Source organism: Ambystoma mexicanum, chromosome 2p, assembly GCF_040938575.1.
Source record: "Ambystoma mexicanum isolate Mex_15411 chromosome 2p, UKY_AmexF1_1, whole genome shotgun sequence".
NCBI classification, from domain to species: Eukaryota; Metazoa; Chordata; class Amphibia; order Caudata; family Ambystomatidae; genus Ambystoma; species Ambystoma mexicanum.
The window spans coordinates 1,191,410,196-1,191,426,730 of NC_090923.1; the positions used below are offsets into that span (position 1 = coordinate 1,191,410,196).

At 47.4% G+C, this 16,535-nt stretch overlaps 1 long non-coding RNA gene across 2 annotated transcripts in view; it reads right to left on the reverse strand.

Moving 5' to 3' along the window:
* Positions 1-11,900, reverse strand: part of LOC138567314 (uncharacterized) — a 308,970-nt gene extending 297,070 nt beyond the window's left edge. Inside the window, exons 1-2 of one of the 2 annotated variants that reach the window (XR_011302164.1) lie at positions 11,814-11,899; positions 5,291-5,677 (exon numbers count right to left, since the gene is read on the reverse strand). This is a non-coding gene — a long non-coding RNA (uncharacterized lncRNA). Of the gene's footprint in view, positions 1-5,290; positions 5,678-11,813 lie in introns of those variants that run through there. The other variant, XR_011302163.1, reaches the window with a different exon arrangement.
* Positions 11,901-16,535: the final 4,635 nt, after the last annotated feature.

The following is a 16,535-nucleotide window of genomic DNA, read 5'->3' on the forward strand; positions in this document are numbered from 1 at the left end:
CACTAGACAATTAACATTAACATATCCCCCCTGAGGATGGCACCGGGATACATGAACCCATTTCTACCTCCACCATAATAACCCTGTTTGACTTCTTACACTGTAACTGAACTTTTAAATGCCTTGTACAATGCCTTGACTCTGTGTTTGCATTGTTCCTATTGTAACCTGTGTCTGTCTTCAACAGCACCCTGATGCCTACGAGTTTGGTGTGCTATACAAATACATGAAATAAATAATTAAATACTCAAATTACTGATAAATACGAACAACCATCCATTTTTTACCTGGCTTTGTGTTCCAATAGAGCCTCTCTTTTTGTTATGGGCTTGTTTTGCCAAATTCTTCACCAATCTCCTGGGATAATCTCAGGCCTCTAATTTAGACATCAACCTATTGGCATCTACTTTATAGGTCTCTGTAGTATCGTGTTGTGTTTAAGGCTCAAGAATTGGCTAAATAGCAGATTATCCTTAACATTTTCTGGCATGATGACTTCCATAATGGAGTAGTGCATTTTTATCTGTCTCTTTGGTGTATGGTTTAACCCACAGAGACCCCTGGTGGTGATATATTGTGATGTCCAAATAATGCACTTCCTTATTGCTCATGTTAGCCGTAAAAGTAAGAAATTTGTTGTGAGCATTTAACCACTCTACAAACTCCCTGGCTACGACTTCTGCTCCTGTGCAAAGTATGTAAATGTCGTCGATGTATCTGAACCACTGCACCAGACTGGTTTTGTAAGGATTCATTTCAGAATAGACTGGTGTCTCTTGTTTACATAATAGGTTGGCCAGGTTCGGGGGCATAGCTGCCCACATCCCAGTCTCTTCTGTTTGTAAATAGAATCGGGCCAGTGTTGAGTAGTAGAATTGTGGTACAACAATGAACTGCTGTTCAGTAGTGGCAACAGTTTGCGGGATGAAGATGCTGGGGATGGCTGGTGATTTCAAATCAGTGGTGCTGGTAGACTTGGCAGCAAAGCCGAGAGTGGCGTTCGACAGTCAGCAGGCTCGGCTGGCTCAAAACGGCACTAGGGCACTGCAGTGGCATCAGCCTGGAGCTCGAAAGAGCCGGAGACCAGGCAGCATTGTTGAGTTGGGGACGCGAGAAGACTAGGCAGGTCTCAGATGCAGAGACGGTGGCGTTTCGCCATTGAGTGACTTAGAGAATGCGGAAGCGGTTGAGCGCCGAAGTGAAGTATGACTCACCAAAGAGGTGAAAACAGACAAAGTAAAACATGTCATTAATAACACAGCCTTTAGATTGCGAAAGCGGATCCCTCCTTAGAGAACATACGCATACCATCAGCTCCACCCTAGGGCCTCGTTCTGTGGCAAAATCCTAAATAACACAAGCGAGCGAGGTGACGAATGGCTGCAGGTTATCATGGGACAGGTATATTGGCCTCTGTACAGCAGAACAAAGAAAGTTCTAACTGGTCACATGAGAAGGGCCATTAAGCTGGCTTTGATGCTAGGACTAGGTGATCTATTTATAGAAGGACAGTGATTTGCTCACTGCTTGAATTCTTTCCATAATACTTGAGAAAGTGAGTTGTTTACAGACAGGGATTTATTCATAAATTAAGCCAGAGGAGATAATATGCAGACTGGATGCAAACAGGACCACATGTACAATGCTGAGTAACCCAAAATACATATTTGTAGGTTGTAATGATGTGCTGTTTGTGGCACCTAAGCCACCTGCCCCTCCTTTAGGCAACGCCTAGCACTCTTTAGGCCATGCCCTGCATTTTGGCCACATCTGCGTGTTAGAGTCCCTTCTCGATTTTGTATCCCACTTAAGGCACTGATAAGCAGAGGGACAAAGGAAGAGGCAATACCTAGGATGTGCATAAACCCTACTACTCCAGAACCCTACTCTTCCTCTGTCACATCCTGATTCCACCCCACCACCCTTGAAGAGAGCTTTTGGTCAATGTGTGTGTGTGCTGCTTGCTATGAGACCGGGATGGGGCAAAGTACGACACGGCGTAGTGAGGGTTAATGGTAGGTTATCACCATTATGAAGGCAATGGAGCTATGTCATACTCAGAGGATCACATGTAAAACCTGTGCGATGTAGTACTGAACGGCATTCGGCACTTCCAGGCCACACCGGTCACACCGGTCTTGGTTTAGCATTTGAAATGCCCCTGCTCCTCCTGTATTTACTGTGCAGGTCTTTATCATGCAGCATCCCTCGCTGCGGGTCCCCCCACCCTGACCTAGCTTCTTCAAAGGGGGTTTCCCTTCACCCCAACCCCTACCTCAATCTCCCACGAAGGGGTGAATCCACCCAGGGCCAGTCCTAGGATGTGTGGCACCCTGGGCGGCAAAAGATGTGTGGGCTCCCTTATGTGCATAAATAGTGACATCAGTGATATTTGCCATGAGTAAAGCAGGAGACAAACAAACTGTGATGTCCAGTATATGAATTGTCATTGGTAATATTTACCTATGTGGCAATATCAGGAGTGAGGCTTTTTTGACGTATCAGACAGTGCAGGCTGAATACCTTGCATAGACTTCTAATTTTGGCAGATCAAGTCTAGTGAGATAGAAGGATTTGCCTTGGAGCACACATTTTGGTTATGTGGAGAAGCCGAGATTTGAGAGCAATGTGCATTTCATGCACTTCAACACATCTCTTCCCAGGTGTCATTGGTAGACATATTGTTCTCAAAAGTTATTTTTGAAACTTGTCTTTAAAAACACCATCTGACTGTGGAAGGCCTTGCAAAAATATGATGATTGTGTTTTGCAAGTGAGTTTAACCGCTGCTTTTGCAGCAGTTTCACAGTTTTCATTTTTATTGTGTATATATTTGGCCATACTGTCCAAACCAGCAACAGGTTTTTATTTCAGAAGCTACAGCTAACTATTATCTTGGATGACAAAAGAAATAAACTCCAAGAAGGTTCCAATTATGTAATGTCAGGGCAGGTTGCATCTACTGCAGGATTGCATTATAGTGCAATAGAGCCTATTTAGCTGGGAGGTCTTGAGGCAGTGAAGTAAGCAATTTTGCAGGCCTTCAAATGTTAACAAAAATGAACAGGGCTCAAGTCATATAATAAAGTGGGGGGAGGGGCTCAATAGTATATGCATAGGGCTGAGTACATGGTGGCAGAGGGTGCAGTTTCACCCAGTCTTGCTGTGTTCATCTAAATGACTGGTTGTGGCAGGGTTCCTGTCTCCTCTCTTGCTGGGCTCAGGCTTGCTGACGTGTTTGCATGCATCTTCCAAAATGAGCAAGTCCTGCTCACTTCAAAATGGGATGGGGTCCTCATCAATGTGTCCTCTGAGCCTTGATTGGTGGGGGTGGGCAGGCCAAATTCATATAGCGGGCACGGGAGTAGCAGGGGATACTATTGTAGAATACATCAAAGACAACTCAGCAGGTTAGGAAACTGTTGTTGAGATGTTTTATGTTTAGACCTTCATGCAAAGTATATGTTTTTTTTCCTATTTCCTATTCCTGGTACAAAATGTGCTGGGACATGTGTGTCAATCTGTGAATGGATACAGCTTCCTCGCTTCACTTAGTGTGGGAATTTCTGCCCCTATAGCGAAAATCAAAAACTGTAATTCACAATAAGTGAACATATCTTAAAAGTCAAATATGCAAAGTTAGTTCAATTGAGCATTCCCCTTAGAAGAAAGTTCCCAAGACAAATGAGCATTTGCCTTTCAAAAAAATGAATTACCATCAGAAAAAACACCTGAGAGAAGAGATTGTACAATAACTACGCTGGCGAAGTATAAAAGGAGCCCACCTTTTAAACCCAACAATTTATGATGAAATATGAAATATTTAATGAAATATTCCCTAGAAAACAATAACCAAATAAGAGACGTTTGCTTTGATTACATTTTTGTGTAGTCTTGTAAGTGTCTGCACTGGGAACATTACAACCTGGGGTGAATTCCTAGTAGGCAAACACTTGAGGAAGCAAACCTTTGCTTTGAATGCCAGCCTCATAATGCCACCCAATGGAGGTTGCATCCACCCCGTGAAAAAAGTGAGCAGACGCTATCCACCCACATGTATCTTCGAATTGTGGCCTGAAAATCAGCACAAGGCCAGAGGCAGGGAAAATACCCCTCCAGTCTCCAGAACTGCAACCTCTCTTGCTACATCCAGGGAAAATATTAATGACTCACTTGCCCTCTCATCTTTTCTCCCTCTCACACCGACTTTGACTTTCAAAGATGCTCTGTTTTATGAGGATGATTTGAAAAGTACACAAACCATAGTAAAGCACTCAATTGGGTGCTAGTTGCGCTTTATGCAGGGGCGTTGCTAGGGGGGTCTAAGGGGGCTATAGCCCCTGATCGTTTGGTTGTAGCCCCGGATAGAATCCCAGGAGCTACAGCCAAAAGACTAGCTAGCCCCCAGTCCCAACAGTTCCGACATCAGCTTAGCCCCGGGTCTTTTCCAGACCTAGCAACTCCCCTGGCTTTATGCATTTTAAATAAATACTCACAAAAATAAATAAGTCCTTACAGAAATATGCTAGGCAAAAAGTGTACAATTGTGGCCTTGTTACCACCCACCTTGAATGTAAGACTACAAATACCAGAATGGCTGTGGTTTTTGAAAACGTACTTTCAAGTCGTAAAGACTCATACATGAAAGTAATGTGTAAAAAGGTTACCTGTTTGCTTTCAATGTTTGACAAAGACATGCTTCATTTATAATGTGCAGAAAATGTTACATTCTATAAAGAAATTAATGCTTTTTGGTGCTTTAATATGAACTTTTGAAAATAAGGCAGATAGTTTAAAACTGTTTTATGTGATATATTTAATTGTACCTGAGAGGGCAAGATGGATGTAGCTAACTGGTATTTTGTGTCCGTTTTCGAATTAAAAATGCCCCTGTACAGTTCTTAACAGGGAATAGTTAAGAACGTATGTTTCAAAACAATGGGCTCTTGAATAAGCCACTGCATGTAAATCGCTCCACCCTTTAAATTCTTTGCTATAAGAAAGACACTGATAAGCAGTACTGACATTCAGGGCCGGCCTTAAGGCAGGGTGGGCCGGGCGACCGCCCGGGGTACCGTTGCCGTCCAGGGCGCCATCTCGGCAGAGCCTTTCAAGGGCTACCCCGAGCTGGCGAGCTGGCGTGGTGGGAGAAGTGCCCTTTTGAAATGAAATGCGCTTGCGCGAGCCAGCGCATTTAACAAAAGGGTGCTGGCCCCCTATTGAGATAATATAGATTACCCCTGCTATCTGCGCAGGGAGTATTAATTCTATTAAAGACTAGGAGGCGAGCATTATGCTTCATCTTCATTTATTACTACTCTTCAGCAGTTCAACAAAACACTATAAAAAATCGTGAAAAGCGTAAACTTTGCTTTCCTCTTTTCCTTTCCTTCTTTCTTTTTTTTTTTTTTTTTTTTTTTTTTTTTTTTTTTTTTTTTTTTTTTAACTACAATGTCCATGAGTCTCTGTAGTCCATGCCCTTTCCACCAGTCATAACCCACTTCCTGTGCTCGGGCTCCTCCTCTGCTTTTACTCGCTCTGAAACTGCACAAGTCCATTAACTGATCCTCGCCAACAGAGCGAAGGTTCTTCTGAACTTTAAAACTCCACCGCCGGTGTCCTCCCGGTCTGCTACTCTCAGCTACGGCACGGCCATCAGTTATTCTTCTGATCTTCCCCTATGAAACAGAAATAGAAAGTCTTAGGGTGGTGCGTCTGTAGTGTACTTCACTCATATAATGCAACGACATTTAGTACAGTACATTACTTCGGGAGGGAATTTAATGCTCGCCTCCTAGTCTTTAATAGAATTAATACTCCCTGCGCAGATAGCAGGGGTAATCTATATTCTATGACAAGACTGGAGGCGAGCATTATGCTTGTTCAAAGCTGCCCAACACTGTACTAGCCAGACCCTCTGTTGGCTTAAAGTAAAATTCTTTAAAGGTACGGTCGTTTGACCAGTCCGCTGTTAGCATTATTACATTCAAGGGCACTCCCGCTCTCGCTGCTGACGATGCCATCGCACCCCTCACTGAATGCGCTCCATACATGTCCACATTCACACCCGCTGCATGCATGATCTCCTTTACCCATCTAGCTATAGTAGCTGATGTTACGGCGTGATAGGGTTTCCTGCGCGCTATTAGCAACTGGGTAACCTGCGCTGCTCTGTTCTCTGCTGTTCTACTCTCGTATTCTTTAATACACCGTGCAACGCACCACTTCGAATTGCCCGGAAAATACGGATAATGCACTGTGGAGGTACCTGTCTTGGTTCTCCTAGCAATAGAGAACGTGACTCCTTCCGGTCCGAAAGCTCGTCTGTTAATCTCCAGAGCTTTAACGTCTGACACTCGTTTGCATGAGATTAGACATAATAACATAGCTAGCTTACCGGATAGTTGTTTACGGGTAAGACATTTATCCGTCGGCCAATCCGATAATAGTCTTAATACTGTCGCCACATCCCATGTCGAATTATATCTGGGCACTGGTGGCACTCTGAACTTTGCTCCTCTAACGAGCCTGACTACCGCGGGGTGTTCTCCTGCTGGCCCTCCTTCTATTGGAATGTGTCCCGCTGATATAGCTGATCTGTACACCCCTATCGTACGAAAAGCTTTCCCGTCCTGCAGTAAGTTCGCTAAGAAATTTAGAATTACCACTACAGGTGCTGAAACGGGATGAACACCTCTGTCCTTGCACCAGCTTGTCCATTTTGCCCAAGCTGCGTCATAGCTCCTCCTAGTGGAGGGAGCCCAGGATTCTGCGATAAGCTGAGCTGCTTGCTCCGAAATTCCTGGCAGGGCCCAACGTCTCCTGATATCCTGCACGCGACTAAGGGGAGTGTCCCTCTCACTCTCAGAGGATGACACAACCCAGCTGGGTCCGTGATCAATCGCTCTCCTTCGGGAAGCACTCTGGGTAAGTCTGCTAGTAGCTCCATTAGCGTTGGAAACCACACTTGTGACTTCCACAACGGTGCGACCAACACCAGTTCCGCTCTCTCCCTCCGACACTTCGCTAGAACTCTGTTCAACATTGCGAAGGGGGGAAAAGCGTAATGCGGTCCTCCTGTCCACTCTTGCAGGAACGCATCCGTTCCCTGCGCTTCCGGATCTAGCCTCCAGCTGTAATATAGGCTCGTCTGTGCATTGAGCCGGGATGCGAACAGATCTACCTTCAGTGGACCCCATCTCCTGTCCAGTCTCTGAAACACGACTGGGTCCAGCTTCCAATCGCTGGAGTCTATCAGGTAACGCGAGTTCCAGTCCGCTACTATGTTCTGCTCGCCTGGCAGGTATTCCGCTATCACTGACGTCTCTGACTGTAGACAGAAATGCCAGAAGTCCTTTGCTAGTTCCGCTAGCATCTTGGACCTCGTACCGCCTAGGTGATTTATGTAACGTACTGCGGAGATGTTGTCCATCTTCAGCAGCACACAAGATTTCACTCTTCCTCTTGTGAATGCCTTGATCGCGAACGATCCTGCCAGTAGCTCCAGGCAGTTTATATGTAGCCGGAGCTCCTCTTCGCTCCATTTGCCCCCGGTCTGTAGGGTCCCACATCTGGCCCCCCAGCCCTTCCGGCTGGCGTCCGATTCTATTACCAGATCTGGTTTGTCCCCGAATATGGCTCGCCCATTCCAGGCGTCCATATTCTTCAACCACCACTCTAGTTCGGTAATGGAGTCCTGATCTAGGGGTACTTTCTGGTGATACTTCAGACCCTGTTGTAGGTGTCTTATCTTTAATCTCTGTAGCGCTCGGTAGTGCAGAGGCCCTGGAAATATGGCCTGAATGGATGCTGCTAGTAGCCCCACTACTCTCGCTAGCGTCCTGATAGATATCTGCTTCTTCTCCAGACATAATCTGATCTCCCTCTTTATGTCCTTCATTTTCCGAGCTGGCAGCTCCAGGGTCGCTTTCTTCGTGTCTAGTACGAACCCTAAGAAATCTAGCCTCTGAGCTGGTACGGTATCTGACTTCTCTGTATTCACTAGGAATCCTAGAGATAGTAGGAGGTCTTGTACCCATCCTGTTTGATATACTAGCACTTCTCGGTCTTCTGCTAGGAGCAAAAGGTCGTCCAGATAAATTATCAGTCTGACGCCTTTCTCCCTGATCGCTGCCGCTACTGGTTTCATCAGCTTCGTAAACGCCCAGGGCGCCGAGGCCAGCCCGAACGGCATCGTCTTGAAGTGCCAAAACTGTCCGTGCCATCGGAACGCTAGAAATGGTCTGTACTCTTCGAGCACGGGTACTGTGAGGTACGCGTCCTTTAGATCTAGGCGCGTCAGCCAGTCTGCCTCCCTTAGGGAGTCCCTGAGCTGATGTATGCCCTCCATCTTGAAGTGGCGATATATGATCCAACCGTTCAGCTCTTTGAGATTGATAACTGGGCGTACCTTCTCCTTCCTGTGTACTAGGAACATATTGCTGACAAACTTGGGTGGCGTTTCGCATCTCTCTATCGCTCGCTTGCGCAGTAGCTGCTCTATCTCGCTGTCTAAAAGCGCCTGTTCCGCTAGCGCTAGCCTCTGGCTCCGCGGCCTGTCCTTTTGCACTGGCCTCTCTATGAAATCTAACCTCATACCTCTGACGGTTTGCAGTATCCAGGAATCGCTGGAAAGCTTGCGCCAATTCTCTAAAAACATGCGCGTCCTCCCCCCTACCGGAGGATACTGAATCGCTCTCACCTGGTGTAAACCCTTGACCTCGTCCTGATCCTCTGGACCTGCGGCCTCTTGGGAATCTCCCTCTGGATGGGAAGAAAGTATCCTGACTCTTGTTCTCCCAGTATTGAGCTCTGGGGTTTTGAGGCCTTCTTCCGCCTTGGGTCCGACCGGCCGCCCGGCCTCTGTAGCGTCCGGTCCCTCCAAAAACTCTATTCGGGAATATCTTGCGAATCGATGCTTGGGCTTTCTCGAGCGAAGCGTATGTCCCTACGAATCGGCCCATCTCCTTACCGAAGGTCTCACCGAACAGGAGGCCCTGGGCCCCTTCTCCTGCCTCATACGATGAGAGGTCGCTGAGCTTAGAATCAATCTTGAGCAGGAGGCCTTTCCTTCTCTCCGAAGCGATGGCGCAGTTCGCGTTCCCCAGAAGGCAGACTGCTCTCTGCGCCCATCCTGCGAGAGCTTCGGGGTCAACTTCCTCTCCCGTGTCCCTTGCTCTCTCCGCCAGGTCCATGATTTTAGCGAGAGGGCCTGCTAAGTCCAGAACTTTCTCCTGGCAGCTTTTCCAGGACCTATCGATACCCTTGCGCGGGTCTTTATTTGTTTTTGATACGAATGTCAGCATCTTCGGGTCGAGCTCAGGGGCCTCCGCTACTTTTCCAGGGAGATCTGGGCGCGGGCATTCCGCTCGCAGGCGCTGCCTCACCTCCTTGTCGAGAGGCTTGCGCAACCTAGCTGCCATGTATTGTGCTACCCGGGGGGATGGTTGCCACTCCGAGGATTTCGGGTTCCGTATGCTATCGGGGTCAAACATATCCTCTTGTGGCTCGAGGAGGTGCTTCTCTTTACGAAGTCTTTTGCCCCCGCTGGGTTTGGCCCAGTCCTCCTGCTCTATCTCCTCGTCCTCTAGTGAGGCTTGGAATCCATCCTTCTCGTCTTCCGAGTCAGGGTCTTCCCCTGTATTGTCCTCCCCTGGAGTGGGGGTCATGAGGTGTGGCACTGTCTGGCGTTGCAGATAAGCTTCTTTCAGCTTCGCGAACGCGTCAGGCACCTCTGGGGCCTTATCATCTGCCCCTTCCAAAGAGCCCCGGGGGTCGTCAGAGGCTTTCCTCTTGAGGGCTAGCTTACTCCCCTTACGTCCCTCTATCGCGGGATCCGTGGGCGTGCGTCTCCAGTCTTCGGTGCTGCTGCTAGGCTGTGAAAGCATGGCCTCCAACGTCTCCAGCCTCTCCTGTAGGGGTCTGACGCCCTCTGCCACTGCATCAATGAGGGAGCTTCCTAGCACTTTTTTGAAGCTGGCCGCGAGGTCCTGGGACTGCTCCTCCTCGCTCCACTCAAATTCTGACATTCTCGTGCTTGTGCCTAAAATACCTGAGTCAGGTGTCTTAGCACGCCCACAGCTCCTCTTGATGATTTGGGGTTCGTAAAGTCGTCTTTACTCTTGCGCTCCCCCTTTTCTTTTTTTTTTTTTTTTTTTTTTTTTTTTTTTTTTTTTTTTTTTTTTTTTTTTTTTTCAGTGGCTGCACCTAGACGCGATCACTCGTGGCTCCGAGAAGCCTTCACTTCTGCTGCGCCAATCCTCTGCTACTTGGCAGTGTAAGAGCTCCGTCGGTTTCTACCTTCTGCAGCTCCCAATCCGTGACTTTATCGTCACTCAATGTGCTTCATAGGAAACACGGCGCTTGCGGTCGCTATAACCGCTAAATCAGAGAAACAAGTCGCACGACTGAAAATCATCAGAAATGATTGTACACGAGTGTACTGTAGTCGGTGAACTCTGTAGACAGTGGCGCCATGGAGCGACCTGTCGGCACGTGCGCTTATGCGCCTAACTCCTCCCACACAAGGGTGGGGGCTGCTTGCGGAGCATTTGGCCGCGCACCGAACTTCGCGGGAGCCGGCCCGCCTCCGCGGAGATGGGGCCTGCTCTCGGATGTCGGCGCGGCCTATGCTGCGTCGTTCGCGAGGCTGACTAACCCCAAGTGTGCCGAAATTGCGACACGGGGCCGCCCGCCTCGCGAATAAGCCCCTGCCTGAGATACCCCTTGGGCTACTCCCACGCAAACTCGCGCCGACGCGAGCGCTCGAAAATCTATGTCAACGCGCTTTTACGCAGAATACACTATGAAACCATTATAGTGACTAAAATACCAAGATATTCTTTTTTTTTTTTTTTTTTTTAACACGCTCTCTCGGCGTTCCTCTCTTACACACTCATATCTAAAGAATTCATAAAGATTAATCTCCCACTCAACCCCCGTCAATACATTCATGCGGAGAGGGAAGAAATTGTACTTATCTGCTTGAAGAGCAGTAAAAGAAGAGGAGGAGCCCGAGCACAGGAAGTGGGTTATGACTGGTGGAAAGGGCATGGACTACAGAGACTCATGGACATTGTAGTTAAAAAAAAAAAAAAAAAAAAAAAAAAAAAAAAAAAAAAAAAAAAAAAGAAAGAAGGAAAGGAAAAGAGGAAAGCAAAGTTTACGCTTTTCACGATTTTTTATAGTGTTTTGTTGAACTGCTGAAGAGTAGTAATAAATGAAGATGAAGCATAATGCTCGCCTCCAGTCTTGTCATAGAATTACCTGCCTGCTCTGGTGCGGGAGTGGGGAGATAATCGTCTTAATAGGGTGTTGCAGCACCCTATTGTTGTTAAATGCACCTGCGAGCATGAGCGCATTTAATTTCAAACTGACGCCTTCTCCCACCAACGAAAAGAAACATTTGGCTCCTCCACCCCTCCCTCCAATTGACCATGGGCGCGGTGGGCGCGGTGGGCGGGGTGGGGGCTGGGGCGCCAAATTGCTCTTTTTCTGCACTAAGGCTGGCACTGCTTACAGGGCCCACAGAGTCTGATGGGGTGCTGGGAGGTGGGTATTTGTCTCTAGGAAATCGCAGCGGGAGGTTGAGAGGTGATACGTTGCCACACTCGAACAAACAGAAAAGCGGGCCTTCTACATTGAAGCAGGACAGGCCCTCTTTACAACAACATTAGTATAGATGACGAGGCACTGGTGCCTGCTGGGCCCCCCTGACAGCGGGGCTCTGGGCCCCTGCACAGACAGCCCATGCCTCGGGCCGGCCCTGAACCCACCTCCTTTTTAACCCTGTTCCACCATCACCCCTTCACTTACCTCAGTCTCCCGCCATGACTCAGCTTTATCCTCTTCAGCTCTGCTTTTGTAACATTCCTTTGTCTCCCCGTCCGCCAAGGTTCCCCCATCCTCCCACCTCCCAATTTAACCCGGAAGCCAAAGGAACACACAAAAACCCTGCACCACTCCTCGCTGTACAGTTATTTGTCGCAATACTAGTGCAGCGCTGTAAAGACCTGCGTTGCACTTGCCACACAAGTAAGACACGCCACCTCGTAAAAAGCTACACACAAAAGTGGCGTAACATATCATTCGTATTGCAGCAGCCCGCCCGTTTCGCAAGCTCACAGAGTGGATATTTTACAGCAAAACTGGCCTCTGCTTTCAGTGGCTCATTCAGGACATTGCTATAGTGTGTGGTGGACGGGATGACGGAAGCAGATTGTGTTGTGCTCGGCCCGGTGGTCGTACTTGTCTGTGTATGGTACACATCATCGACCACGAAAACGCAGAAAATGGTGATGTTTTGAAGTGTAAATCTTAATGTAAAGGTGTTTTTTTGTTTACTCCAGCTTGGCACTTACCAAGTGCTTTCACATAGTGTTATGGTAAAGTCGTAGCAAGGCTACACAGGCCGCCCCATGTCATTCCCCACCCCAAGTCTGTTTCTTTACGTCTTATATTAGCACGTGGAGATCGTTATTGAACTCACAGCCAGTAAGAATGTTTAGAATACAGTCAATAACTACTGATATTGACTGCATTCTAACATTCTTTCTTCAGGAGCAGACAGGGAAACAACAATGCTGTTTCCAGGCAGGATTTTTTCCAGCTAGACGCTAACTCTGTGAGAGAAAGAGAAAGCTAAAGTGTTGGAAAATGCTTTCACTTTCTTATAGAGAAACTTAACTTTTACATGTTACCTAAGGCATGTTCATTTAAACCTGCTCCAGTTCAACCAAAGTGCAATTAAAATCCTTAATTTATGAAGATAACCATTTTATTGAAATACTACAAAATAAAAAAACATTTAATGTAGTAGTTTGTCTATTTACTTTACTGGCTCTTAAAGTAACATGTTTTGTACTTCACCACCAAAACTCCAAAACATGTATTGCTACTGTCACCACGTACTAACAGCCTTATAGACCTTGGGAGGGGTCATTATCAATATGGATAATGACCCAACTCCCAAATTATGGCCCTCGGTTTTGCCATGGGACATAACTTGGCAGCAGGTCTTTACCCCGTGATAATGACCCCCCCCTTCAGTCTATAAGGCTCCATTATTGGACCGAGGCGGACACAAGTGTGAAATGGAGAGTGGTAATGGCCCCGTTTTTTGTCAAGTGACATCTCACTGGAAAGGGGCTGCTAGCATCCAAAGCCCACCATTCTAAAAAACTCCACAGTAAATGCCTGCACAACAAAAACCTGTTTTTTTATGTACCAATGCTGATTAGTCTGTGATATGTTTATTGTGTTGACAAGAAAGCAGTGTGCTAATAATGTACATGTGCTTTCACATTTTATTCATATGATGTTTGTATGAAACAATGACTTCTGTTGTGTGAGGACAGCAGGGCCGCATACAGAGATGTCTGGTTGTCTCATGCGAGGTAAGAACATCTCAAGCCTAAGGGTGGTGTAATTGTTTTACTGACTCATTGATTTCGGGAATATGTAGTGTTTAAAATAATTGTCGTAAGCAAGGAAAGGGGTTATTTAAACAAAAATACAGACAAGCAGGGGTGCCACTTTAGACTGAGAGTGCCATCCCTGCTTGGCTCTGGAAGTAGCTTCATGTAAACGTTGTGGGTCAAGTGCCCCTTCTACTAGCACTGCCACACACGAGCCATAGCTACCCACAAAGACCAGTTATTTAAGTGCATTAGCTGCCCTAGTCACTCAATAACATGCTGCAGGACTCACAATGGAGGGCGTGCGAGAAAGATGGTGGAGCGGGGGAGGGCCGGCAAGCAAGGAGAATCGATCCTGCTGAGGGTGGTGATTAGAGGGTCATTTGTACTCCATTTCTAATGCACTGCAATGGACTGCGCGATGTGTCGAGTGAGAAGGGGACCCAGAGGGAGGGTAGTGTCAGAGTCATGGCCCGCAGGGAGAGCAGGGACCAGAAAGAGATTAACAGAGGCTGACGATAAGGAAGGCGGGTTCGGGGGGGCACATGACACCCCATACCATCTTGGCGCTCGAACAGATGGCCAGTACCCCTGAAACACAAGGGCAGCACGCAGAAGGATCCCCTGGCAGAGGCACGCAGGGAAGATTCTAGAGGATATGGCACCCAGGACGAAACACAACAATCCGCTGCCCCGCCTCCGCGGTGTTCCTATACTGCTACCCTGCACTGCACCCGCTCATTGCAAATGGAATACCTTTTTATTGACTTGCACATACAATTAATAAGTGGACAATGTATACATCAATATTTTAAACAGGAATTCATTTCCTATTTCATGTTTTTGTTCATTGTCTAAATGTAGGGCACTCCCCTAGATGATGCTTCTGCTAAAGCGTCTATTGCTGCTGCTGCTGGGATCCACTTTTTTCCAGCAATGTTGCTCTTGATTGGAACTGTAGCAAAGGCCAATAGCTCTCTTCAGTTGCTGAACGCAGCGCTCAGAGGCGACTCCAAGTGCTCCGGCACAGGAATGCAATGTAAGCGGTCTTGTATTGCACTTATCTGCCACTGCTGCGCCTGCAACTGTAAGAGAAACGGAGGGTGGGGTTCATTAGTGGGAAAGGCATATGCAAAACACGTGGAAGGCGATGGGTGTAGGTCTGAAGTTCCCGGTTCCTGTGTAAAAGCAAAAAGAGAATATCGAGGCTGAGTACCCCAAAAGGAAATACACCAAACGTGGGTTTACAAAGATACACAGATCTTTATTCTATAACTGAACAGTTTTCAAAGGACAAAGTATCAGATAGCTATCAGGCCCTTAGTACATCACAGCGAATACCAGCCCGTTCGGTGTGAGATGTGAGTGGGGCTGTACATCAGAATATTCGCTCTTTTATACTATTCTTAACATGATGTCCAGCCCATTTACAGGTTAACCATTCTCGGGCTAGGGGTTCATGCCGAGTTTGCTTCTAATTTATTTACCTATATGCATATGGATTATTCCTAGTATATTCACAAATAGGTCACAATGTCAACAGTGTAGCTTTGGATTCAACATTAAGCCTTCGTACATGTTTTATACAATGTAGTTAAACAAGTGTTCACATTCAGTATTTAAACTGTATTGTGCTTAATATATGTTCGCGGATTAGTATCATTGGCACAGGTAATCCTTGATCTACAGGTCAACGAAGGTGTAACGTTCACCTGGTATCCACGGGGACGTCACTCAGCCTGTTCTGACCTCTTACGACCTTGAACCCTTCCCTGGAGTCTACTCGACTGGAGACTGGGCCTGCAACACAAGATTGGTAGAGTTTAACTCCCTATTGTCTCTGTGTGCTTGAACCCCTTCTTCCCCGGGTTCCAACCCTTCCCTTTGATCCACAGCTCACCTTGTTTTCTTGGAAAGTGTGCTCTCCATCCTGCTTTCAGCGCAGGGGCGCGTTGAACTGATGCGGGCTCGCTGCTGCCTAGTTACTTCACTGGCAAGAGTCCGACAGGTAGGTATAATGAGTCTTTTGAACAGTTCTCTAACTTCGTTCCTTTCCTTCCTTAGATGATGGCCGGCGTCCAGGGATGGCGATGTGCTGCTGAGATGAGTAGCGCTGAAGGTGAGTGAGAGCGCGATGCGCAATGCGACCCTTTCATATTTGTATTGAACTGAGTTCTTTTTCTGTGTCTTTTAGGTGCCGCAACGTTTTCAGCGTGGATGCCGGTTATGAAGAAGAAATGCAGTGAGTAAGTGCGGTATGCGGCGCCTCTAGATGTTTCCACGCTAACCTGGAGTGTATTTTCCCTCTTGCAGATGGATGAGAAGTTCCAGAGACAGAGTTCCCCCCAGAGCGACTGGGATTCAGGTAAGCGTTTGAAGCTCGTACAGTCTTTAAAAAATAAGCGAACATTTGCTGAATGCTTACTAACGCCTTTTTTCTGTTCTTTTCCCTTTTCCTTAGGAAGCGGCGTGCCGCGGTGGGGATGACACCGTCGAAGATGCCCGTAAAACAGAAGGAGCGATGAATGATGGGCAGAAGTGCCGCAAGGTAAGGCTGTTCCTAACGGTGTTCTTGTTCTTGCAGGAGCTGAGCGCAGAAGAAAGATGCAGGCCTACGGGAGACCGATCCGAACACGGTGAGTGTCACGCTGCAGGTGCAGAAAACACAAAGCATGTTTCTCAGCCTGGGCGTGGCTTAAATAGTCTCTGAGTATCCAGGTGTCTCTGGGCTGAACCACACCCAAAAGACTAGACTGCACATGCAGTTCTGGGAACCGAAATATGTGGGGGCATCCATCTTGTCCCCATCAATGCACTACAAGTCCAATCCCTAATGTTATCCTATGGGAGTGAGTGAGTCTGGTGCCACAAGCGCCAAGTCTGACTCCAAGTGGGTCTTTGGAAGGATGGAGAGGACCTTGAGGGCCATGTATTGTGGCCTGGCTCCAGCCTGACATCTTGGAGGGCTGGGGACATGAGGGGCAGGAATCATGACAGCACTCCCCCCCCAAGGCCCCTCTCAAGGTGGCTCTTCTGTCTGGTCCTGGTTTGTTTGGATGGTTTTGATGAAATCGTCTAAGCAAGCGAGGTGCATGGATGTACTCACAAGGCTCCCATGTCC